This window comes from Mustelus asterias, chromosome 16, assembly GCF_964213995.1.
Source record: "Mustelus asterias chromosome 16, sMusAst1.hap1.1, whole genome shotgun sequence".
In the NCBI taxonomy this organism is placed as follows: Eukaryota; Metazoa; Chordata; class Chondrichthyes; order Carcharhiniformes; family Triakidae; genus Mustelus; species Mustelus asterias.
In genome coordinates, this window is record NC_135816.1 from 41,192,541 (window position 1) to 41,200,360 (window position 7,820).

Here is a 7,820-nt window from a genome sequence, read left to right on the forward strand (position 1 = left end):
TGCCAGAGAGATGACAAATTACGATATCAGTCCACCATTGATTGGCTCCACTCCAGATTTTTTCTTGTCAGGGTTTACTCCCTTAGACTTCAACTCACCCAAGTGTCCAGAAGGCATTGGCACTATTCACCCATCGTTGGGAGTTTGTTTCATGAGTGCCAGGGCATATCCACATACGGATGGGCCTGTGCATTACAAGGCTGGGAGTCAAACCTGCTGATATTAGATTCATCAACATTGACTTGTTGGACACAGCTTGCTTCAGCAACACATACACTAAAATTGGAATGACACAGAGACGATTAGCATGGCCCCTGTACAAATTCATGAAGCGTTCTATATCTAGCAAGCATAAGGAACTTAAAAGTTAATATTAGTATGAAATAATACTGGAGAAATTAATGGGACTAAGGACTTCAATCGGCATTTGCAAAATAACTAAAGCCATGACCTGTGACCTTTTTCAAAAGCAGATCCACTTTTTTGAAATGAAAGCGCAGGATGCAAAAGTAAAGTTTTCCAGTGGAAAAATGGTTTAAAAATCCTGACACAAGATTTCCCCTGTCGCTTTGCTCCTTTTGTCTGTTTCAGCAGCGTTTACATTAACTAGGGACATTAGGACATTTAATAGGTGCCTTACTGACCCCTAATGATTCATGCATCTGAGGTGAGAGAGCAAGCAAGTTAAGTTATCATTCAGTCGAGGCTTAAACTTCATCCGTGTTGTGTTGGCGACCTCTAATTAATTTCCTTATTAATACAACCATTGACAATGACTCTGGGAGTGGAGGAATTATCAGCAGACAGCTTGAATTGGCACATTCTATTGGGAGTGAATGCCGTGTTATTTCATTTGGAAAAAAAGAATTTTAAATAATCTTTTTTTTCACATTTTGACAGTTCAAACTGAACTAACCTAGCTCTCTGCTTTTGGGTTGATTGTTTTCAGCAATAACAGCAGTAGATATTTTGACAGGATCTATTTGAAATGACACAGTACAGTTTCAGAATACATTATAGATGTATTATCTGGTTGTTTCACCCACGTTCTATATTAACATGCCTGCTGTGATCTCCATCCCTGAATTGCGGCACCGAATAATATTTAATAAATTGAATTTACAGTGAGTGAAAAGACAATTTAATTTATTCACTCATTCAGCAAAGAGTTGGTTTTAGACACCTACAAAACACATTTGAGACAGACTCTATATGCCACAACTTCAGCACCCCATCCGCCCCAAACTGAAGAAGAAAAGACTACCCATATCTGAGTTCAAAGTCAGTGCTGTCACCTGTCCATCATCACTTAAAGGTCTGAATGCCTTTAACTTTCTGAGTTGAATTATGAGGGAAAATGTGTGTACGTTTGTGATAATTCACAACTGGCATTATCTATTCCCTTCTGTTGTGTGATCTCCATTCCTTTGAATTACACTCATGATTGAGGTGGATTTTACTTTTCCCCACCTATTATTTACAAGGAGTAGATAAAACTGAAATTAAGGAGCAACCACATTTACTTAAAGCATCGCAGCAAATGTTGGGAATAAGATTAATGACCAGCAAGAGGTAGGTTCTACATTTTGACCATGGGATGAATCAGAAGTCACTTTTTTTTAACGTTGGTATTTTATATGATAATATCGAAGTAGAACAAACACACAGAGTATAATAAACCCATGCAAGAAATTGTAAATAATGGAACAAGCAATGAGAACAAATCAAATTATTGAAAACTTAACAGAATAAGTCAATAATGAAGGACTGGACGCCCAGTACATTAGACCAAGGCCATCAGAGTGCAGAAACTAGAAAGCACTCCATGTAAATCTAAATGTGAGTAAATGGTGGAGAAGGATTAGCTGAAATATGATGAGGGAATATTTCATTTGAAAAGTATTACAGAAACTCTGAGTTCATAAACTGGGCCTAGTGCTATGGAACGGCAACTTCCATATGTAATATATAAAATGTTCCAAACCTCTTTCTGAAGTAGTAAAGGAATGTAGACACTAAGCCAGAAAAGAATGTTCATGAATCATTGAAGGCTTGGAGATGATTTTTAAGTGAGGAAAGGTAGAAAGGAGGAGGAATTGCACAAGGGAGTTTCAGAGAGCAAAGTCTAGGGGAGTAACAGCACAAAATAAATGTAGACAATAAAATGAAATGAGGGTGGTATCCACAGAAGGCAATAGTTGAAAGATGAAGGGCAGGATTTTACATCCTCGCTCGGGTGAGACCGGAAATTCCCGCCCGAGTTCAACAAAGGTTTCTATTGTTGGACCCTTGCCCGCGCCAATTCCATGGCGGGCAAGGTGGTAGAGTTCCAGCCAAAGGCTGTGAAATGCAGCCTGATTCTGGAAGAGTTTGCAGAGGTAAAATTGAAGATGAGGATTTTAAATGCAGTAAATCAGTGAGTAGGAGGCAATGCAGAGATAATCACAGAGCCATTTGAAAATCTTTCAGTGAGCATTTCTGCCAAAATCCTAATGACAGAAGCAAGGAAAAGGTTATCTCTCAGAGTCATAGAGGTTTACAGCATGGAAACAGGCCCTTCAGCCCAATTTGTCCATGCCGCCCAGTTTTTACCACTAAGCTAGTCCCAATTGCCCACATTTGGCCCATATCCCTCTGTACCCATCTTACCCATGTAAGTGCTTAAATGCTTTTTAAAAGACAAAATTGTACCCGCCTCTACTACTGCCTCTGGCAGCTCGTTCCAGACACTCACCACCCTCTGTGTGAAAAAATTCATGCTCCTCTGTTAAGGAGCATGACCTTAAAAGAACACATTTTTTCAGACTGGATTATTTTCTAAAGCAGGTGGAGTATCTTAGTATCTGGTAAGGCGGTGATGGAAATTAATGAATTGGACTCTTAAGACAACCTTAACTGAAGATTGTAACAAGCAATATAATGGGCATGATTTTCCCGGCCCACTATGCTGCTCAAGTAGCATAACAGGGCAGGAAATTTAAGCAGGATGCCAAAAACAGAAATCGCGACCACTGTCTGACGTAAATAATCTTGCGCCGGTCCCTGAAATGAAATATTCATTTCCTCATTTAGCATTTGTTTAGTGAGCCCAGAATGCAATCGTCCGGGCTCACTTATGTTTCCAAACCAGCGGGGATCACATATGGTCCCCAGCAACGGGGACAAGGTGTGATAGCCTCACTGGTTGGAACGGAGGCCATTGAGGCCCCCCAGGAGGTCGGGGCAAGGGGGCAGTGTCCCTAGGGCAATGCCAGCCTGGCACCCTGCCACTGCCCACTGGGCACGCTGACACTGTCAGCATGGCACACTCTATACTGGGAAATTGGCACCTGTGCAGTGGCCCCCTCAGCAGTCTGATGCCGGCCTCTCAAGCGGGATTAGGCTCTGCCCACCCCCATACCAGTGTGAATCACCCGCAGCCTTTGTGTTGCACAGAGTGCCATAAATTCATTTCACTAAGCTCCCCAAAAAACGGGCAGGAGAACATTTGGTTTTCCTGCCCGTTGGGAACTTAGAATTCTTTGGGAGGAAATCACATCTATTGTGTTGAATTGTGAAGTAATATTGATGAAATCACCACTAAAATTATTGACCAATAATGCTGGAATTGTAGACAAATTCAGGGAATGTATGAGGGAGCACAAATTTCTACAATCCAGCCAGCATCGTTCAGATATCTCAAGGCTATAACATTGCAAATGGCTGATTTGCAGTAAGTAAGACGTACCAAGATTGCTTTTTTAATTGAAAATTAGAGAGCACTCCTTATAATGAGTAAGCTTTGCCAGCTTTGGTTAAGAGCCAAAGAAACACAAAGGAGACAGCAGCAAGATTAAATACATTAATCAGCCCTAAAAATCAATGCAGGTTCCACCAGTCTGCTGCTCTCATTCAGGTGGGTTACTGGTGAAACATACCAGAAAGCGGCAAAAAAAACCCATTATTCCACATCAGGGGTAGTATATCCAAAGGCCCCTTGCAAGGCAAATTGTACTCAGGACTGGGGAGGGGGCTCTCATCACCAGGGGTTTCTGCTGTACGAACTCAATTTGGACCTCTGGAGGAAGAACACCTTTCAACTTGAGGCCGACCAGTCTGTCTACAGGTGGATGTGGCCCCTGGAAGAAAGTAATCTTTATTAAAAATTCTACGTCAGTCCCCTTAGTCATTGGCAATGGGGAGAATGGTCAAAATCAAAGGGAAGGTACCAGAGTGAAATAATCCTCTCCCTTCTCCCTCCTATTGATGGGCAGTTGCCAAATTTGAAATTATATTGGGCTGTTTCCAAAGAATCATGGCATCCTTTATGCGACCTTTGATCCTAATAGGTTTCCCCTTCTGGAAACTTGCCTGATTCTATTTTTATTCATTTATGTGGATAAGGGCATTACTGACAAGGCCAGCATATGTTGCCCATCCAAAACTGCCTTTGAGGAGGTGTAACTGCTGAACTGCTGCAGTCCATGTGTTGCAGGTGCACCCGCGGTGCTGTTAGGAAAGGAGTACCATGATTTTGACCCAGCGACAGTGAAGAAATGTTAATGTCGTTCCAGGTCAGAATGGTATGAATTAGAGGTGCATTTGTCATGATGCTTTTCTCATGTGCCTGTCATGCTTGGCTTCCCGTGAGGTGGAGAGAACTCTAGAGGCGACCATAGAATCAGGTAGCTCTGATCCTCAACCATGGGGTCATTGATCTCAATGCGGGGAGTCTGGTTCGAGGATCCCAGAATGAAGCCCAATTCTCTATCTTGGATGAGCAGTCGAATCCCAAGTATTGCCTGCTCTAAGGAGAGGGTAGGATTGAATATTGGGGATTAGGGTGCTTGGTAAGGGAGAGGATTGGAATCTAATAGTAGGAGAGTTTAGATGGCTGAGATGGAGCATGGTTGTTTCTTCTGTCCCACAAGGAATGCTGTGGAGGAACCTACCTTCTCTCCAAGGCTGCTCCTGTCCTGCTGCAGCTCTTGGGTTTCTTGACGTTAGGAACATTGGAATGACGATATCACTGCAAATCTGGTGAAAATGAGGCCTCTAACTTTATAAATGGATGCAAAACGCCAGCCTTCCTCTTGTGATTGGATTGGCTTGCCACTCCTTCTGCCTTCTTTGTAAACCCCAGAAATCGGTGAGTTGGAGTCAGCTTCCTGCTAGACTCGGAATTTTTGCCCATTAACCCTCACCCGCTTACCCATATAAACATACCCCATTGACTTTAATCATAAAATATGGGTGAAATTTAAAAAAAATATACACTGGTGGTAAAGTGGATGGATGGTTCCTGTAAAAATAAACCTTTCTGGAGGCTCCAAACGTCAAGTTGCATCTGGCACTTAAGATTTTATCTGGAACTGCGAATGGCAACTGGTGACTTTGCCAGAAACTGGTATGTTTCAAAGCTTCCAGTAAAATGTTGGAGATGCAGACCCTTTCAAAATATGTAAATTCCTTGGGATATAATGAAACTGGGGCAGCATGGTGGCACAGTGGTTAGCACTACTGCCTCACAGCACTAGGAACCCAGGTTCGATTCCCGGCTTGGGTCACTGTCTGTGCAGAGTTTGCACATTCTCCCGTGTCTGTGTGGGTTTCCTCCGGGTGCTCCAGTTTTCTCCCACAGTCTAAAAGATGTGTAGGTTAGGTGGATTGGCTATGCTAAAATTGCCCCTTAGTGTCAAGGGGACTAGCTAGGGTAAATGAATGGGGTTATGAGGATAGCGCCTGGGTGGGATTGTGGTCAGTGCAGACCTGATGGGCTGAATGGTCTGCTTCTGCACTGTAGGATTCTATGATTCTAAATAATTCCACTGGCTTTCCTTGTATGAAGATGCTACATAATGTTTTCTGCTTTTCATGTCTCACAGTGCATCGCATTTTCTTTCTTAAGTATTTCTTCAGTTTCTTTCTCTCTTTTTTAAAACATGGCTATCCAATGCAATGGTCATCACAATTGTGCACAATGCTGTTCTCAACCAACATTTATATAGCTTGCCTATATACTCTCCAATGGGATGACAAGATGGAACAGAAGAGGGATTCTGTTTTCTTTCCAGCCCCTTAGCCCAGGGTAATTAAAACTGAGACAAATACTATTGTGAGCAATTGACTGAGCACAAGTCAGGCATCTAATTTGGAATCTGCCTAATCTGTATGACTTCAATTCCATACTGGGTAATACGTTTACTAAGTGATCAAGCTGCTTGCTTTATTTTCTTGTAAGAATCCAACACTTGGTGCATTGTTTGAAAATGGCTTGTAATTTGCTGATGAACTGAATCTGAGAAAAATGTGGTAGAAAATAATCTTGTTTAGAATTTAGACAATTTGATATTGAAATGATGATGTGAGCGAGAGTGATTCCATCGGAGAACTTCTTAGCTAGAATATTTAGGTCTTCTTTTAAAATGGTGGGATGCAAAATGGTGGGCAAAGCATCCATTAATTCCCAAAATGAGCTACCAGCAGGCGAGGCACCCCATCAACAGAATATTACTTTTACAATGTCTGATTTTTAAAATTGCTTTTCATATCTAACGGGCTAATGATTTTAATTTAACAATCATGGGCCAAATCTTCCAGGGAGTGGCATTAACTGTTTTCTTCACGTTAGAGCTCCGCATTTCTGACTGGAGGTCCGCATTTCCATCTTGGTGGCACGGTTGTACAGTGGTTAGCACTACTGCCTCAGGGACCCGAGTTTAATTCCCGGCTTCGGTCATTGTCTGTGCGGAGTCTGCATGTTCTCCCTGTGTCTGCGAGGGTTTCCTTTGGGTGCTCCGGTTTCCTCCCACAGTCTGAAAGACATTTTAGTTAGGTGCATTGGCCACACTAAATTCTCCCTCAGTGTACCCGAACAGGAGCCGGAGTGTGGCGACTAGGGGATTTTCACAGTAACTTCATTGCAGTGTTAATGTAAGCCTATTTGTGACACTAATAAATAACGTTAAAAAACTGGAACTTCCAAACATAGTTTCTCCAGAAATACAGAGCTTGCCTGAAGTGGAACTGCTTTGTCATAGCGCTGGATTGTCAGGGGAAGGCAAGGCAGGCCCCCTTTCTTATGGCACTAGCTGCCGGTTTCTAGGAAACGTTTAAATGTTCCAAAGCTTCTGTGAAAAGCTACGGAAAGAAGACGAGGGCAAAAGGAAGCAGGGTGACAGGTAGGTAGGGTAACAGCTGGTTAGAGTGGGTAAGTTGGTTGGATGGCAGGTGGTTAGGATGTCAAGATGGCAGCCGGGAAATTTGATAGGTGGTCGAGTGGGTTTGATGACAGGAGGATGGTGTGGTAGGGTGACAGGTAGGTGAGGTTGGTCAAATGGGTAAAATGGCAGCAGGCAGGTGTGTTAGTGGGTAGGTGGGTCGGCGATAGTCGGGTTGGGAGGGCTAGTAAAGTTGGGACTAGTCAGGTTGGATTGGGATGTGAGGGTAGTTGGGTGGTGGGGGCTGGTCAGATCGGGTTTTTGAGGGAGAAGTCGGGTCTGGGCAGAATCAGATGATGAAGGTTAGATGGCTAGTCAGGTGTGGGTTTGTGGGTTAGTGTAAATGTTTGGGGGTTGGTTTTACAGTTGCCCAGGAGTTATACTAGGATTTTGCTGTTTAACATTTCCTGGGTAACTACTCAGGTAAGTAAGTCGGAACTATCTAAAGTCTCCGACTCTGACTCAGAGCTGGAGCTTTTTGCGGAGGGTCTCAGGGAGCCGAGGAATTGCCCATTGGAAGTTCATACTTTCCAGGCAATTTCCACAGAGTCAGTGTGTTGTGACATCCAAGGGGTCCCACAGCACATCTTCGAGGGTATGTCTGGTCTCCACAACTATCAG

General features: G+C 43.1%; 1 pseudogene; it reads left to right on the top strand.

Annotated features, from left to right (window-relative positions):
* The first annotated feature begins 254 nt into the window (after window positions 1-254).
* LOC144505679 (U6 spliceosomal RNA) lies at window positions 255-346 on the top strand (annotated as a pseudogene).
* Window positions 347-7,820: the final 7,474 nt, after the last annotated feature.